Source organism: Triticum dicoccoides, chromosome 6A, assembly GCF_002162155.2.
Source record: "Triticum dicoccoides isolate Atlit2015 ecotype Zavitan chromosome 6A, WEW_v2.0, whole genome shotgun sequence".
In the NCBI taxonomy this organism is placed as follows: Eukaryota; Viridiplantae; Streptophyta; class Magnoliopsida; order Poales; family Poaceae; genus Triticum; species Triticum dicoccoides.
In genome coordinates this window covers 182,513,030-182,532,841 of record NC_041390.1, presented here as the reverse complement: position 1 = coordinate 182,532,841, position 19,812 = coordinate 182,513,030, and the positions used below count along the sequence as shown (strand labels likewise).

General features: G+C 39.5%; 1 pseudogene; it reads right to left on the bottom strand.

Moving 5' to 3' along the window:
• Nucleotides 1-3,785: 3,785 nt before the first annotated feature.
• Nucleotides 3,786-5,308, bottom strand: LOC119315785 (annotated as a pseudogene).
• Between the last annotated feature and the right edge of the window lie 14,504 nt (nt 5,309-19,812).

The window sequence follows — 19,812 nt, the reverse complement described above, 5'->3', positions numbered from 1 at the left end:
ATAAACATCATCCTGAGACTATTACCCTGCCTGCTCCTTCTTTGTTTGATTTATCTTCAGGCACATACCTTGTTCCGTTGAAGGCTATTCACGCCCGCAGGAACCCTACACCAGCCGAGGAGCCAGAGCCGGAACCACAAGTTGATCCTTCACGACCGTCTAATTACCAGTGGGATCCGGAGATGATTATACGCCAGTGGGAATCGGAGCCTTCCTCTTCTTCATCGCAGTATGACCCCAACTACTATTATGGATATCCGCCAGGCCAGCCGTGGCCATAGACCAACTTAGGCCAAAAAGCCTAAGCTTGGGGGAGTACGTATTTCCCACCGACATTATATTTATGTTCACACACTCATTTCTAGATGTCAGTGCTCATACTTTTTCATTGTATCATCCATGCTAGTTTACTTTCCTTTTTATTGCTTTCTTCTTGTGTGTTTAATAAACCTTAAGAAAAACCAAAAAAAATTAGTTGTAGCTTTTAGCTAGTTTTAATTTCCATGCTTGTAGTAGTAATTAAAAAGAAAACCCAAAAAGATTTCCTGTTCTTCTTTTGCTTGTTGGGAGATTTCCCGTGTAAATAGTTTTATTTCTTTTCTTTTCTTTCGGGGTCGATAGGAGAAGACCATGATTAAATTGTTGAAGTGGCTCTTATATGCATTATTGTTGACCTGACAGAAGAGCCCATATTGCCTTGTCTTCTCCTGTTTATTGAATGCCCACAGATTCAAGCTTAGTCCAATGCACGTGCACTATTATTATTATTCACACTATTCGGTCGTGCAAGTGAAAGGCAATTATGATGATATATGATGGACTGGCTGAGATGAGAAAAGCTGGTATGAACTTGACCTCTTTTGTTATTGTAAATATGATTAGTTCATCGTTCCTAATTCAGCCTATTATGAATGAACATGTTTGCAAGGACAACTAGAGATCATAGTTTCTTGTGCCATGCTTGATTAGCTATGAGTTATAATGGTTTACCTTGCGTGCCAACATGCTATTGAGATAGTTATGATGTGGTATGATAGGGTGGTATCCTCCTCTGAATGATTTAAGTGACTTGACTTGGCACATGTTCACGCATGTAGTTGAAACAAAATCAACGTAGCCTTCACGATATTTATGTTCATGGTGGATTATATCCTACTCATGCTTGCATTCAGTGTTGATTAATTTTAATGCATGTTCATGACTATTGTCGCTCTCTAGCTGGTCGCTTCCCAGTCTTTTGCTAGCCTTCACCTGTACTAAGCGGGAATACTGCTTGTGCATCCAAACTCCTTAAACCCCAAAGTTATTCCACATGAGTCCACTATACCTACCTATATACGGTATCTACTTGCCGTTCCAAGTAAATTTGTATGTGCCAAACTCTAAACCTTCAAATAAATATCCTGTTTTGTATGCTTGAATAGCTCATGTATCAACTAGGGCTGTCTGTATCTTCCATGTTAGGCGGGTTATTCTCAAGAGGAGTGGACTCCGCTCCTCACTCATGAGATAGATGGCTGGTCACCGGGATGCCCAGTCCCATGCTTTATGCAAACTAAATCAAAATAATTGCAAACAAAACTCTGCCTAGGACTCTTATTAGTTGGAGGCACTCGTTGTTTTGAGCAAGCCATCGATTGATGCTTGTTGGTGGAAGGGGGAGTATAAACTTTACCATTCTGTTTGGGAACCACCTATAATGTGTGTAGCATGGAAGATATCGCCATCTCTTGGTTGTTATGTTGACAATAAAAGTATACCGCTCAAAATATTATTAGCCTCCATTTCAAAACCAAGCTCTGGCACCTGTACAAATCCCTGCTTCCCTCTGTGAAGGGCCTATCTATTTACTTTTATGCTAAGTCATCATCCTCTTATTAAAAAGCACCAGTTAGAGAGCACCGCTGTCATTTGCATTCATTATTGTTAGTTTACATTGAGTATGACTTGACTAGATCTCTTTTACCATGAATTACAATGTCTAGTCAGTCCTTGGTCTTTAAAGGTGCTCTGCATTTATGTTTTGCGGTCTCAAAAAGGGCTAGCGAGATACCATCTTGTTATATCATATTATGATTGTTTTGAGAAAGTGTTGTCATCCGAGATTTATTATTATTGCTCGCTAGTTGATTATGCTATTGATATGAGTAAACTTGAGAACTATGCGCTATTGTTAATGTGGTTAGTTATAATCTTTGCTGAAAACTTGAATGATGGCTTTACATATTTACAACAACAAGAGCAAACAGAGTTTGTAAAAGTTTTTCTTTATCACTTTCAGTTTGTCAACTGAATTGCTTGAGGACAAGCAAAGGTTTAAGCTTGGGGGTGTTGATACGTCTCCAACATATCTACTTTTCCAAACACTTTTGCCCTTGTTTTGGACTCTAACTTGCATGATTTGAATGGAACTAACCCGGACTAACGCTGTTTTCAACAGAATTACCATGGTGTTATTTATGTGCAGGAGCAAACGTTCTCGGAATGACCTGAAACTTCACGAAGCCACTTTTCAGAAAACAAGAAAAATACCTACAAAAGATGAAGGCCAGGGGGCCCACCACCTTGCCACGAGGGTGGGGGGCGCGCCCCCTACCTCGTGGGCCCCCTATTGCGTCTCCGACTCCAACTCCATATATTGAGTTTTGGGGAGAAAAAAATCAGAGAGAAGAAATCATCGCGTTTTACGATACGAAGCCGCCGCCAAGCCCTAAAACCTCCCGGGAGGGCTAATCTGGAGTCCGTTCGGGGCTCCGGAGAGGGGAATCCGTTGCCATTGTCATCATCAACCATCCTCCATCACCAATTTCATGATGCTCACCGTCATGCGTGAGTAATTCCATCGTAGGCTTGCTGGACGGTGATGGGTTGGATGGGATCTATCATGTAATCGAGTTAGTTTTGTTAGGGTTTGATCCCTAGTATCCACTATGTTCTGAGATTGATGTTGCTATGACTTTGCTATGCTTAATGCTTGTCACTAGGGCCCGAGTGCCATGATTTTAGATCTGAACCTATTATGTTTTTATCAATATATGAGTGTTCTTGATCCTATCTTGCAAGTCCATAGTCACTTATTATGTGTTATGATCCGTTAACCCCGAAGTGACAATAATCGGGATACTTACCGGTGATGACTGTAGTTTGAGGAGTTCATGTATTCACTATGTGTTAATGCTTTGTTCCGGTTCTCTATTAAAAGGAGGCCTTAATATCCCTTAGTTTCCGTAAGGACCCCGCTGCCACGGGAGGGTAGGACAAAAGATGTCATGCAAGTTCTTTTCCATAAGCACGTATGACTATGTTCGGAATACATGCCTACATTATATCAATGAACTGGAGCTAGTTCTGTGTCACCCTAGGTTATGACTGTTACATGATGAACCGAATCCGGCATAATTCTCCATCACTGATCCATTGCCTACGAGCTTTCCATATATTGTTCTTCGCTTATTTACTTTCCCGTTGCTATTGCTATCATCACTACAAAATACCAAAAACATTACTTTTACTACTGTTACCTTTTGCTACCGTTACCACTACTATCATCTTACTTTGCTACTAAACACTTTGCTGCAGATATTAATTTTCCACGTGTGGTTGAATTGATAACTCAGCTGCTAATACTTGAGAGTATTCTTTGGCTCCCGTTGTGTCGAATCAATAAATTTTGGTTGAATACTTACCCTCGAAAATTGTTGCGATCCCCTATACTTGTGGGTTATCATAGGCCCGTCCCGAAGCCCAGCCCGGCTCGACAGATGGCCAAGTATAGACGACATCATCTAGAACAGCAGCTCGCTCCACATGTCGATCGGCCCGGGCAAGCACCAGTGCAAGCAGTCCACCCATGAAGCTCCCCTCCACCCTCCCGCCCAGCGGGTGTCAGTACCGGCTCAGGTGCCAGTCCGGTCGCAGCTCCATCGCCTCTGTGATGTCCAGTAGCCGCATCTCCACGCCGTTCCGGCTCTGCTACGATGCTGCCTCTGTCTTCCTGAGTGTGTCAACCTACGCATGCACAACCAAAAGACAAACCATCAGACCACATCACGTCTCCGCCTGTTGCCGCGTTGAGAGAGAGAGAGGGGCATGTGTATGGGGTTGCATGCATGGTTTCCGTCTCCCACATGCGCGGCGCGGAACTCGGCCACCATGGCGTCGTGGGCGCGCTTGCCGCGGCGAAGTGGCCGCGTGCGGACGCAGTTGCCGCCGTTGTTCCACTCCCCGTTCGAAGTGCACGGGCATGCCCGTCCAGACCACAGCCTTGCCGTGGAACCCCTCGTGGGCCGGGGCCGTGATGGTGCCGAGCGCCGTGTGGAACACGGCGCGCGCCGCACCGAAGATGGGTGTCTCAATCGCGTTGTGGGCACCCCTGGCGCCGCCGTGGTGCCCGAAGGCCCGGCTGCCCTCGTAGTACACGCATGGGCAGAAGAACCAGTAGGTGCCGGACAGGACGATGTAGTCAAAGTCGGCGATGTGCGTCGCCCACCGGGCATCCAGCGTGTCGAGGTGCACTTCCCACACTCCACAAGCCCAGGCCGGGCACCGCGTCGGAGAGGTTGACCTTGACCAGGAAGGGCGACCAGAAGAGCGAGACGTTGAGGCCATGGCTGCCATAGTGGAAGTCTCGTCGGACGGCCCTCCCCATCACGTCGGTCTCCATCATGGTGACGAGCTCAACCGAATCTGCCACCTACAACATGTTCAAACGCCAGCTGCATCAGTAGGGAGATCTTTGATACGTCTCCAATGTATCTATAATTTTGATTGTTCCATGCTATTATATTATCTATTTTAGATGTTAATGGGATTTATTTTACACTTTTATATTATTTTTGGGACTACCAATTAACCAGAGGCCCAGCCCAAATTGCTGTTTTTTTCCTATTTTAGTGTTTCGTAGATAAGGAATATCAAATGGAGTCCAAACGGAATGCAATCTTTGGGAATGTGATTTTTGGAACAAACGTGATCCAGAGGACTTGGAGTGGACGTCAAGCAACGAACGAGGCAGCCACGACGTAGGGGGCGCGCCTACCCCCTGGGTGCGCCCTCCCCCCTTGTGGGCCCCTCGTGGCTCAACCGACCTACTTCTTCCTCCTATATATGTTCACATACCCCGCAAACATCCAGGAGCAGCACGAAACCCTATTTCCACTGCCGCAACCTTCTATACCAAAGAGATCCCATCTTGGGGCCTTTTTCGGAGCTCCGCCGGAGGGTGCATTGATCAAGGAGGGCCTCTACATCAACTCCATGGCCCCTCCGATGACGTGTGAGTATTTTTTCCTCATACCTTCAGGTCCATAGCTAGTAGCTAGATGGCTTCTTCTCTCTCTTTGGATCTCAACACAAAGTTCTCCTTGATTCTCTTGGAGATCTATTTGATGTAATCTTGTTTTGCGGTGTGTTTGTCGAGATCCAATGAATTGTGGGTTTATGATCAAGTCTATCTATGAACAATATTTGAATCTTCTATGAATTCTTTTATGTATGATTGGTTTATCTTTGCAAGTCTCTTTGAATTATTAGTTTGGTTTGGCCTACTAGATTGATCTTTCTTGCAATGGGAGAAGTGCTTAGCTTTGGGTTCAATCTTGCGGTGCTCGATCCCAGTGACAGAAAGGGAAACAACATGTATTGTATTGTTGCCATCAACGATAAAAAGATGGGGTTTACATCATATTGCATGAGTTTATCCCTCTACATCATGTCATCTTGCTTAAGGCGTTACTCTGTTCTTATGAACTTAATACTCTAGATGCATGCTGGATAGAGGTCGATGTGTGGAGTAATAGTAGTAGATGCGAGCAGGAGTCGGTCTACTTGTCATGGACATGATGCCTATATACATGATCATACCTAGATATTCTCATAATTATTCACTTTTCTATCAATTGCTCGACAGTAATTTGTTCACCCACAGTAATACTTATGCTATCTTGAGAGAAGCCACTAGTGAAACCTATGGCCCCCGGGTCTATTTTCCATAATACAAGTTTCCAATCTATTTTATTTTGCAATCTTTACTTTCAATCTATATCATAAAAACACAAAAAATATTTATCTTATTATTATCATCTCTATCAGATCTCACTCTTGCAAGTGGCCGTGAAGGGATTGACAACCCCTTTATCGCGTTGGTTGCGAGGTTCTTATTTGTTTGTGTAGGTATGAGGTGACTCGCGCGTGGTCTCCTACTGGATTGATACCTTGGTTCTCAAAAACCGAGGGAAATACTTACACTGCTTTACTGCATCACCCTTTCCTCTTCAAGGGAAAACCAACGCAGTGCTCAAGAGGTAGCAAGAAGGATTTCTGGCGCCTTTGCCGGGGAGATCTACGCCAAGTCAAGACATACCAAGTACCCATCACAACTCTTATCCTTTGCATTACATTATTTGCCATTTGCCTCTCGTTTTCCTCTCCCCCACTTCACCCTTGCCGTTTTATTTGCCCTCTTTTTCCGTTCGCCTCTTTTTCGCTTACCTCTTGTTGCTTGTTGCCCTTATGGCTTTACCAAAAGGAGTTGATCCTCACCTTAGAAGGTTGGAAGAAATCTAAAACAACGTTAGAAGTTTTATGTCCTTGCAGTTTGAGCATAATAATTTCTTTAGAAACAAGCTTAAAGAACAAAAAAGTTTTATCAGTTTCATGAGTAAAGATCTTGACGATATGTCTAAGGAATTTTATGGTTTAAAATATCAGCTTGCTCATCTTGAAAAATTAATTGTTGAAATCTCGGATAAGCATGCCACCTTAGTTAATAAGATGGCCGCTAAACAGGAAAGTTTTTATGAGAATAAAGATGAAGATATAAAAGTGATTGATGTGTCCCCTATTAAATCCTTGTTTTTCAATATGAATCTTGATAATGATGGGACTGGAGATGAGTCAACTTTAGTTAGAAGGGGTCCCAATAATTCGGAGTTTTTAGATCTTGATGCAAAAATTGATAAAAGTGGGATAGGAGAGGTCGAAACTTTAGATAGCAACGAACCCACTATCTTGGATTTCAAGGAATTTAATTATGATAACTTCTCTTTGATAGATTGTATTTACTTGTTGCAATCCGTGCTAAATTCTCCGCATGCTTATAGTCAAAATAAAGCTTTTACTAAACATGTCGTTGATGCTTTGATGCAATCTTATGAAGAAAGACATGAGTTGGAAGTTCCTATCCCTAGAAAACTTTATGATGAGTGGGAACCTACTATTAAAATAAAAAATTAAAGATCATGAATGCTATGCTTTGTGTGATTTGGGTGCTAGTGTTTCCACGATCCCAAAAACTTTGTGTGATTTGCTAGGTTTCCGTGAATTTGATGATTGTTCTTTAAACTTACACCTTGCAGATTCCACCATTAAGAAACCTATGGGAGAATTAATGATTTTATTATTGTTGCAAATAGGAATTATGTGCCCGGAGATTTCATTGTTCTTGATATAGATTGAAATCCTTCATGTCCTATTATTCTTGGTAGACCTTTCCTTAGAACGATTGGTGCAATTATTGATATGAAGGAAGGGAATATTGAATTCTAATTTCCATTAAGTAAAGGCATGTAACACTTCCCTAGAAAGAAAATTAAATTACCATATGAATCTATTATGAGAGCCACTTATGGATTGCCTACCAAAGATGGCAATACCTAGATCTATCCTTGCTTTTATGCCTAGCTAGGGGCGTTAAACGATAGCGCTTGTTGGGAGGCAAACCAATTTTAATTTTATTCCTTGCTTTTTGTTCTTGTTTAGTAATAAATAATTTATATAGCCTATGTTTTGGTTGTGTTTTTTTTGTTTAATTAGTGTTTGTGCCAAGTAGAACCGTTGGGAAGACTTGGGGAAAGTCTTTTTGATCTTGCTGTAAAAAAACAGAAAATTTAGCGCTCACAAGAATTGCTGCCATTTTTTACTGGAGAGTGCTATTTAGTTAATTATTTTTGAAGATGATTAATATATAAATTCCTCACGTCCAGCAATTTATTTTAGAATTTTTGGGGTTCCAGAAGTATTGGAAACCTACAGATTACTACAGACTGTTCTGTTTTTGACAGATTCTGTTTTTCGCGTGTTGTTTGCTTATTTTGATGAATCTATGGCTAGTAATAGAGTTTATGAACCATAGAAAAGCAGTAGGTTTAACACCAATATAAATAAAGAATGAGTTAATTACATTACCTTGAAGTGGTGGTTTTTTTTTCTTTTACTAACGGAGCTCACGAAGATGTTCTTTTAAGTTTTGTGTTGTGAAGTTTTCAAGTTTTGGGTAAAGATTTGATGGATTATGGAACAAGGAGTGGCAAGAGCCTAATCTTGGGGATGCCCAAGGCACCTCAAGGTAAAATCCAAGGACACCAAAAAGCGTAAGCTTGGGGATGCCCCGGAAGGTATCCCCTCTTTCGTCTTCGTCCATCGATAACTTTACTTGGAGCTATATTTTTATTCGCCACATGATATGTGTTTTGCTTGGAGCGTCCTGTATGATTTGAGTCTTTGATTTTTAGGTTACCACAATCATCCTTGCTGTGCACACCTTTTGGGAGAGACACACATGAATTGGAATTTATTAGAATACTCTATGTGCTTCACTTATATTTTCTGAGTTGTATAGTTTTTGCTCTAGTGCTTCGCTTATATCTTTTAGAGCATGACAGTGGTTCTATTTTATAGAAATAATTGATCTCTCATGCTTCACTTATATCATTTTGAGAGTACTTTAGAACAGCATGGTAATTCACTTTGGTTATAAATTTTAAATGCTAAGAGAAGTTGGATGCTTGATAGATGGTTTTGAGATATAAAGGTGGTAATATTAGAGGTGTGCTAGTTGAGTAATTGTGAAATTGATGAATACTTGTGTTGAAGTTGGCAAGTCCCGTAGCATGAACGTATGGTAAACGTTATGTGACAAATTTGAAGCATGGGGTGTTCTTTGATTGCTTTCCTTATGAGTGGCGGTCGGGGACGAGCGATGGTCTTTTCCTACCAATCTATCCCCCTAGGAGCATGCGCGCATTGCTTGGTTTTGATGACTTGTAGATTTTTGCAATAAGTATGTGAGTTCTTTTATGACTAATGTTGAGTCCATGGATTATACGCACTCTCACCCTTCCATCATTGCTAGCCTCTTCGGTACCGTGCATTGCCCTTTCTCACCTTGAGAGTTGGTGCAAACTTCGCCGGTGCATCCAAACCCTGTGATATGATACGCTCTATCACACATAAGCCTCCTTATATCTTCCTCAAAACATCCACCATACCTACCTATTATGGCATTTCCATAGCCATTCTGAGATATATTGCCATGCAACTTTCCACCGTTCTGTTTATTACGACACGCATCATCATTGTCACATTGCTTTGCATGATCATATAGCTGACATCGTATTTGTGGCAAAGCCACCGTTCATAATTTTTTCATACATGTCACTCATGATTCATCGCAATCCCGGTACACCGTCGGAGGCATTCACATAGAGTCATATTTTGTTCTAAGTATCGAGTTGTAATTCTTGAGTTGTAAGAAAATAAAAGTGTGATGATCATCATTATTAGAGCATTGTCCCAGTGAGGAAAGGATGATGGAGACTATGATTCCCCCACAAGTCGGGATGAGACTCTAGACGAAAAAAATAAGATAAAATAGGCCAAAAAAGAAAGAAAGAAGGCCCAAATAAAAAAAGAGATAAAACATATAAATGAGAGAAAAAGAGAGAAGGGACAATGTTACTATCCTTTTTCCACACTTGTGCTTCAAAGTAGCACCATGATCTTCATGATAGAGAGTCTCTTATTTTGTCACTTTCATATACTAGTGGAAATTTTTCATTATAGAACTTGGCTTGTATATTCCAATGATGGGCTTCCTCAAATGCCCTAGGTCTTCGTGAGCAAGCAAGTTGGATGCACACCCACTTAGTTTCTTTGATGAGCTTTCATATATTTATAGCTCTAGGGCATCCGTTGCATGGTAATCCCTACTCCTTGCATTGATATCAATTGGTGGGCATCTCCATAGCCCATTGATTAGCTGCATCAATGTGAGAATTTCTCCCTTTTGTCTTCTCACATAACCTCAATCATCATATTCTATTCCACCCATAGTGCTATGTCCATGGCTTGCGCTCATATATTGCGTGAAAGTTGAAAGAGTTTGAAAAGGCTAAGTATGAAACAATTGCTTGGCTTGTCATCGGGGTTGTGCATGATGAGAGCATTTTCTGTGACGAAAATGAAGCATGGCCAAACTATGTGACTTTGTAAGGATAAGTTTTCTTTGGCTATGGTATTTTGATAAGACATAATTGCTTGATTAAAATACTTGGAGTATTACTATTTTTATGTCAACAATAAACTTTTATCTTGAATATTTCAGATCTGAAAATTCATGCCACAATAGATAAAAATACATTGAAGAATATTCTAGAAAGCATTCCACATCAAAAATTCTATTTTTATCATTTACCTACTCGAGGACGAGCAGGAATTAAGCTTGTGGATGCTTGATATGTCTCCAACGTATCTATAATTTTTGATTGTTCCATGCTATTATATTATCTATTTTATATGTTAATGGGATTTATTTTACACTTTTATATTATTTTTGGGACTAACCTAGTAACCGGAGGCCCAACCCAAATTGCTATTTTTTTGCCTATTTCAGTGTTTCGTAGAAAAGGAATATCAAACAGAGTCCAAACGGAATGAAACCTCCGGAAACGTGATTTTTGGAACAAACGTGATCCAGAGGACTTGGAGTGGACGTCAAGAAACGAACGAGGCGGCCACGAGGCAGGGGGGCGCACCTACCCCCTTGGGCGCACCCTCCCCCCTCGTGGCTCAACCAACCTACTTCTTCCTCCTATATATGTTCACATAACCCGCAAACATCCAGGAGCACCACGAAACCCTATTTCCACCGCCACAACCTTCTATACCCAAGCGATCCCATCCTGGGGCCTTTTCCGGAGCTCCACCGGAGGGGGCATTGATCATGGAGGGCATCTACATCAACTCCATGGCCCCTCCGATGATGTGTGAGTATTTTACCTCAGACCTTCGGGTCCATAGCTAGTAGCTAGGTGGCTTCTTCTCTCTCTTTGGATCTCAATACAAAGTTCTCCTCGATTCTCTTTAAGATCTATTCGATGTAATCTTCTGTTGTGGTGTGTTTGTCGAGATCCGATGAATTGTGGGTTTATGATCAAGTCTATCTATGAACAATATTTGAATCTTCTCTGAATTATTTTATGTATGATTGGTTTATCTTTGCAAGTCTCTTCGAATTATCAGTTTGGTTTGGCCTACTAGATTGATCTTTATTGCAATGGGAGAAGTGCTTAGCTTTGGGTTCAATCTTGCGGTGCTCGATCCCAGTGACAGAAAGGGAAACAACACGTATTGTATTGTTGCCATCGAGGATAAAAAGATGGGGTTTACATCATATTGCATGAGTTTATCCCTCTACATCATGTCATCTTGCTTAAGGCGTTACTATGTTCTTATGAACTTAATACTCTAGATGCATGCTGGATAGCGGTCGATGTGTGGAGTAATAGTAGTAGATGCAGGCAGGAGTCGGTCTACTTGTCACGGACGTGATGCCTATATACATGATCATACCTAGATATTCATAATTATTTGCTTTTCTATCAATTGCTCGACAGTAATTTGTTCACCCACCGTAATACTTATGCTATCTTGAGAGAAGCCACTAGTGAAACCTATTGCCCCTGGGTCTATTTTCCATCATACAAGTTTCCAAACTATTTTATTTTGCAATCTTTACTTTCAATCTATATCATAAAAATATAAAAAAAATTATCTTATTATTACCATCTCTATCAGATCTCACTCTTGCAAGTGGCTGTGAAGGGATTGACAACCCCTTTATTGCGTTGGTTGCGAGGTTCTTATTTGTTTGTGTAGGTACGAGGTGACTCACGCGTGGTATCCTACTGGATTGATACCTTGGTTCTAAAAAACCGAGGGAAATACTTACGCTGCTTTACTGCATCACTCTTTCCTCTTCAAGGGAAACCAACGTAGTGCTCAAGAGGTAGCAATCTTCCTGGAGAAGGGGTTGCTCTTGTGGGGCTTCATGGTCTAGGGATGTACGTCATAGAGATCAGGAGCTCAGGACGCTAGCTACTCGCTCTCTTTCTTATGTAACAGACATCTCTCTCTCTATATATATATATTTCTATCTCTATATCTCTATCTCTATTTTGCATAAGTTATCATAATTTTCATTTACTATCATTAGTATCAACATGTTTCTAAATAGTTTTTACTCAGTCCATGATGCTAGATTCAACACGAGATCAAAAGTTATGTGTGAAGGCAACCATTTAGATGTTGGCAACTTTGTTTGATAGCTCGCCTGAAATAGACAACAACATCTCAGCATGCAACATAGCAAGTAAGGTCTTTTGTCCATTGTTTGTCATGGTTTATTGTTGTTTCTAATAGCTACCACTTGTAGATTTATCTTTCATATGCATTCATCAGACGATACATCTTGTACCTCATCAACAAAGAGGCATGTCGTGTATCTATTCTGGACCCTATTTATATATCATAGTCGTCGGAGCTAAAAATTCTGGGGCATCTAGAGAAATTAAAAAGTTTTGCGAGGGAATTCAAAGAAACACTTGAAATAAAGCAACCATGATGAAATTCCGATATATCAATATAGCAACGTTTATTTCTGTGTGGTATTCCAACGAGTATAGACGGGTAGTAAATTCCATATACAAACATTTATTTTTATTATCACTTTATTTAATATAATAAAAAATTGTAAATTGCAGGGATATGTGTGGTTATTTTCTTTTTAATTTTTTGATCTCATGGAACGGTAATGAACTGGTGAAGCCGGTTCGCGTAGTGAGTATTGTCCGTTACACATGTTTTAAGACCTACCACGTGACATATTCATGCTAACTACATATATTGCTTTTGTTGGATGGGTATGAGTTGAGGAAATAGTTTTTATTATACTTGCTCAAACATTGTGCGAATGAAGCTAAAGATAACTTTTTTGATTTTGTGCGAGAATTTCCTAAGTGCATCAAGTAGATCTTAGTAATTTGTAAAAGATTTTTAATTAGATCATCGCTTTATATGTATATATTGTCAATTTGCCTTTTAGTTATCAATTTACATTACAAGTGAAGTGGACATCAATTATTATGCAATTGTGACTGTGTTATATTGTCTCTACATGTCAAATTTAACATGCATTATCTTTATATAATTTCAGCAAAATATTTCAGAAGCTCGTAGAAACGCATGGGCATTCTACTAGTACCTACTAATGAAGGGATTAGTGCTTCTGCCCGGATGACAAATTTAACATGCATTATCTTTATATCATGGGCATTCTACTAATACCTACTAATAAAGGGATCAGTTTTGTTTTCAATCTGATGAACTTTTTTGTCAAAATTTTGAACTTCTTCAGAATTGATGATTTTTTTCATAATCGATGAACTTCATCCAAAATTGAAGAATTTTTAAAATTTTGTGATTTTTTTGAAATTGATGACTTCTTTCAAATTCATGACTTTTTTTCAAAACCTATGAACTTTTTCCAATTTTGTGAACTTTTTTCAAAATTATTGATTTTTTTCAAAAGCGATGAACTTTTCTTCAAAATAAATGAACTTAGCTTATGGAATTCATCGATCATATGCCTCTAAAAAGAATCTATTAATTAGGTTAATCAAGTCTTATTAATGAACTATTTCCAAGCAACATAAAACCGAAGAACTTTTGTAAAGCACTAAGTTACCTCAACTTGGATAGGCATGGTTCCAATCATTATAGTTTGATATTTCTTTTCAGGAACCGGAAGAGAAAATTCAAAGCCTCTAATAGTAATAGCCATAATATTTTCAATAGAATCGAGGATATTTCCTTTAGTTGGCTTTCCCGAAAGATAAATCGTATGCTCACTGCCATAACATGAAAAAGAACCTTGCTTTTATTACAATTAATAACGACCCTTACAATATTAAGAAAAGGTCTTCCAAGGATAATCGACATATTATCGTCCTCGGGCATATCAAGTATAACAAAGCCCGTTAAGATAATAACATTAGCAACCACAACCGAAACATCCTCAGAAATACCAACACGAATAATTGTAGACTTGTCTGCCATTTGTAAAGAAATTTCGATGGATATCAACTTATTCAAGTCAAGACATTTATAAAGAGATAATGGCATAACGCTGACATGAGCTCCTACATCACATAAAGGAGTTCCTAACATAATTATTCTTAATTGAGCATGGTGTAGTAGTGAAAGTGCAACTAATCCTTGGGTGGTTTTGGTAATTAATGACAACATATATCTCATTGACTAATATACATGCAAGTTAAAGATTTCGGGAAGTTCAATGATTGGCATGGAAAGGACTAGTGAATGTGGACCCCTCAAAATGCTAAGGACATGGATTGGCAAAAGCTCAAGACTCTGCATTTTTGGTTAAGTGATCCAAGATCACATTGAGTCCATAGGAAAACCAATACTACTAAAAGGGGATGAGGTTTTTATGATGATCTGGTTGCTCAAGTGCTTAGTGATATTGCTCCAAAACCCTCAGCCACTTTCTTTATCTAAACTTGTCCAAAAACCCTAAAAGCCAACTCGGACCCATCGAAATCTATCTATCCGGACCCACTGAGTTCATGTGGACAGTGCCACAACCAAACCCTAACAAATCAGATCCATCAATATGGATCTCGGTCCCACCGAGATGGCCCTGCCAACTCTCTATCATCTGTTGCAATTATTTTGGTCTAACCGAGTTTTGTAATCGGTGCCACCGAGATGGCTTGCCAACTTTTTGTTGCCTTATTGCTTCACTTCGGTCTTACCGAGATGATGCAATCGGTGCCACCAAAACAAGGTTTGCTTTACCATTGCACATCAGTTGCTCTGAGTTGTTTCCCATTCGGTCCCACTGAGACCTCCAACGTTCACATTTTTTGCATAGGTTAGTCTCACCGAGAATTCCTGTCGGTGCATCTAGGTTTGGTTAAAAGTGTGTAATGGTTGGATTTCGTGTGGAGGCTATATATACCCCCCAACCCCTCTTACTCAGTAAGAGAGCCATCAGAATGAAGCTACACTTCCACCATTCATTTTTTGAGAGAGAACCACCTGCTCATGTGTTGAGATCAAAAGTTTCCAATCCAACCATTTGAACCCTGATTTCTAGCCTTCCCCAAATTGCTTTCCACTAAAATCCCTCTTCCACCATAGCCAAATCTGTGAGAGAGAGTTGAGTGTTGGATAGACTATCATTTGAAGCACAAGAGCAAAGGAGTTCATCATCTACACACCATCTATTACCTTTGGGAGAGTGATGTCTCCTAGATTGGTTAGGTGTCACTTGGAGCCTCCAAGATAATGTGGAGTTGAACCAAGGAGTTTGTAAGGGCAAGGAGATCACCTACTTCGTGGATATCTACCCGAGTGAGGCTAGTCCTTCGTGGACGGAAGCCATGGTGGAATAGACAAGGTTACTTCTTCGTGGATCGTGGGTGGAGCCCTCCATGGACTCGCGCAACCGTTACCCTCAGTGGGTTGAACTCTCCGTCAATGTGGATGTATGATAGCACCACATATCAGAACCACATCAAAAATCTTTGTGTCCCCATTGCGTTTGCCTTCTCCCAACCCCTCCTTTACTTACATGTGGAATGTTTTACTTTCCGCTGCTATACTCTTAGAATTGCATGTGTAGGGTGATATCTGGCTTGCTAGATTTTCTAAAATCTACCCACAACTAAAATTGGGAAAAGGTTAGATTTTTATCTGGTCAAGTAGTCTAATCACCCCCCTCTAGACATACTTTCTATCCTGCAAGTAGGCATCCCTGGATCTCCAAGTTTTTCAGGATTTTTCCTTTGAAATAATAATTAGCAAGCATAGTGGAAATTTCAGCCTCATGAATTTCCTTTTATTAGTAACAAACTAACAATATCTTTCATGTAGTTAGCATAAGGAGGCATTTTCATAGCATCAGTCAAAGGAAGCAATTCAACAGAACGATTAAAAGCATCCTCATCTTTAGACTTTAAAGCTTTACTAGGGAAATTCATGGGTTTTTATACCCATGGTTTCCTTTCTGTACCATGCTTCCAAGCAACAAAATCTCTTTTATCATATCTCTTATTTTTAGGAGATGGGTCATCAAGCTCAACTTCAGGTTCTACCTCTACCTCATTATCATCTTCATTATTATCATTAGGTGGAGCATCATTACCAATATTATTATCATCAATAACATCATTATCAATAGGTTCACGCTCATTACCAGATTGAGTTTTAGCATCAGAGATCGATACGTTATTGGTTCTCAATAGGTTTTTCTACAACAGGTTCATGAGACGTCTCCAACGTATCTATAATTTTTGATTGTTCCGTGCTGTTATATTATCATTCTAGGATGTTTTACAATCATTATATAGCAACTTTATATCATTTTTTGGGACTAACCTATTAACATAGTGCCTAGTGCCAGTTCTTGTTTTTTGCTTGTTTTTTACTTCGCAGAAAATCAATACCAAATGGAGTCCAAACACAGAAAAACTTTTTTGAGAATTTTTCTGGGCCAGAAGAGACACGAGGGCCAAAGAAGTACTAGAGGGGTGCCCCGAGGGGGGCACAACCCGCCTGGGCATGACTGGGGGCCCAGGCGCGCCCTGGTGGGTTGTGCCCACCTCGGTGGCCTCCTGCACCACCTCTTTGCTCTATAAATACCCCAATATTCTAGAAACCCTAGGGGAATCGACGAAACACAATTCCAACTGCCGCAAGTTCTAGAAACCATAGATCCAATCTAGACACCATCACGGAGGGGTTCATCATCCTCATTGGTGCCTCTCCGATGATGCGTGAGTAGTTCATTGTAAACCTATGGGTCCGTAATTAGTAACTAGATGGCTTCCTCTCTCTCTTTTGATTCTCAATACAATGGTCTCTTGGAGATCTATTTGATGTAACTCTTTTTGCAGTGTGTTTATTGGGATCCGATGAACTTTGAGTTTATGATCAGATCTATGTTTTTATCCATGAAAGTTGTTTGAGTCTTTTGATCCCTTATATGCATGATTAATTATAGCCTCATATTTCTTCTTCGAATCTTTGGTTTAGTTAGGCCGACTAGATTGATTTTTCTTTCCATGGGAAGAGGTGCTTTGTGATGGGTTCGATCTTACAATGCTTGATCCCAGTGATAGAAGGGGAACCGACACGTATGTATCGTTGCTATTAATGATAACAAGATGGGGTCTATTTCTACATAAATAGATCTTGTCTACATCATGTCATCATTCTTATCACATTACTCCATTTATCCATGAACTTAATACACTAGATGCATGCTAGATAGCGGTCGATGTGTGGAATAATAGTAGTAGATGCAGGCAGGAGTCGGTCTACTAATCTTGGACGTGATGCCTATTTAATGATCATTGCCTGGATATCATCATGATTATTTGAAGTTCTATCAATTGCCCAATAGTAATTTGTTTACCCACCGTATGCTATTTTTCTCGAGAGAAGCCACTAGTGAAATCTACGGCCCCGGGTCTCTTCTTTATTATATTTGCCTTCACGGTCTATTAATCCAAAAATACAAAAATAACTTTCTTCAATGTATTATTATTTATTTTATCTAGTGTTCCCGCGAGATCTGTTTATCCAATCTAGTACAATTTTACCTATCTTTTTACCCGTGAGGTATTGAGGACCCCTCTCTTACGTCGGGTTGCAAGTATTTGTTCTTTGTGTGCAGGAGCTATTTACGTGGTGTTTCATGGTTCTCCTACTGGTTTGATAACCTTGGTCTCATCAATGAGGCAAATACCTACCGTAGCTGGGCTGCATCATCCCTTCCTCTTTGGGGCAATACCAACGTAGTTCAAGCCGCATCAAATGGAATATCTGGCGCCGTTGCCGGGAAGACATCATCAACATCTACCAGGTTCCTAATCACAAATCTCCTCTCCTTGCAATTTACATTATTTTCCGTTTGCCTCTCGTTTTCCTCTCCCCCACTTCACAAAAAAATCCCGTTTTATTCGCCCTCTTTTTCGTTCATCATTTTTCTCGTCAGATCTTTTTTTTGAGTGCAATCTTGTTGCGTAGTCACTATGACTCGGGAGAACACCAAGTTGTGTGATTTCTCCAATAGCAACAATAATGATTTTATTAGCATTCTGATTGCTCCTCCCGCCACTAGTGCGGAGTCTTGTGATATTAATGCCACTTTGTTGAATCTTGTTATGAAAGATCAATTTTCCGATACTCCTAATGAGGATGCCGCGTCCCATCTTAACACATTCGTGGAATTATGCGATATGAAAAAGAAAAACGATATGGACAATGATATTGTGAAGTTGAAACTATTTCTGTTTTCTTTGCGAGATCGCGCAAAAAATTGGTTTTCTTCTTTACCTCGCAATAGTATCGATTCTTGGGATAAGTGCGACGATGCTTTATTACTAAACATTTTCCTCCCGTGAAAATTATTTCGCTTAGGACGCAAATCATGAATTTTAAGCAACTTGAGCATGAACATGTTGCGCAATCTTGGGAAAGAATGAAATTGATGCTAAGAAATTGTCCTACTCATGGTTTAAGTCCTTGGATGATCGTACAATTTTTTATGCTGGATTGAATTTTGTTTCTAGAAATCTTTTAGATTCCGCCATAGGGGGGTAGTTTTATGGAAATTACTTTGGGTGAAGCTACTAAATTGCTTGATAATATTATCACAAATTATTCACAATGGCATACCGAAAGAGCTCCTACTAGTAAAAAAGTCAATTTGATAGAAGAAATAAATTCTTTGAGTGAAAAAGTTGATGCTCTTATGAAGTTGGTTGCTAATAAAAATGCTCCTATTGATCTTAATGATGTGTCTTTGTCTACTTTGATTGAGGAAAATAGTAATGCCATAGATGTGAATTTTGTCTCGCGAAACAATTTTAATAGCAATGCTTATAGAGGTAATTTTAATCCTAGACCTTTTCCAGGAAATTCCTCTAATAATTATGGTAATTCCTATGGCAATACTTCTTATAATAATAATAGGAACACCTCTGATCTTGAGAATAATAGTTCAAAATAATTTAATACTATGATAGAAGAAAAGTTGAGTAAGATTGATGATATGTCTGGAAGCATTGATAAAATTTCTAATGATGTAGAAAATCTCAAGATGAACATTTTTGTGACTAAGGTAGAATAATCAATTAAATCTTTATATGTTTCTATGGATGAAAGTAAGGAAAGAACTGCTATTCTTAGATCTAAAAGAGAATTTTTAGAAAAAGCGTTTTCTAGTGATTGCTTTCATTAAAATGATGAAGATCTTAAAATGATTGGTGTTTCTTCTATTGATTCTTTGTTTAGTAAAATTAAGATTCATGAAAAAGGGACTGAAGAAGAGTCAACTTTAGTTGGAAGGCATCCCGATAATTCGGAGGGTGAAAATCTTGTTGAGAAAATTGATAAAAGTGGGTTTGAAGAGGTCAAAACTTTAACTAGTGATGTGCCCACTCTTTTGGATTACAAAGATTTTAATTATGATAATTGTTCTTTGATTGATTGTATTTCTTTGTTGCAATCCATGCTAAATTCACCCCATGCTTATGAACAAAATAAAGCTTTTACCAAACATATTGTTGATGCTATGATGAAAGCTTTGGAGAAAAGTTGGAATTAGAGATTTCAATTCCTAGAAAATTGCATGATGAATGGGAACCTACCATCAAAGCCAAGATT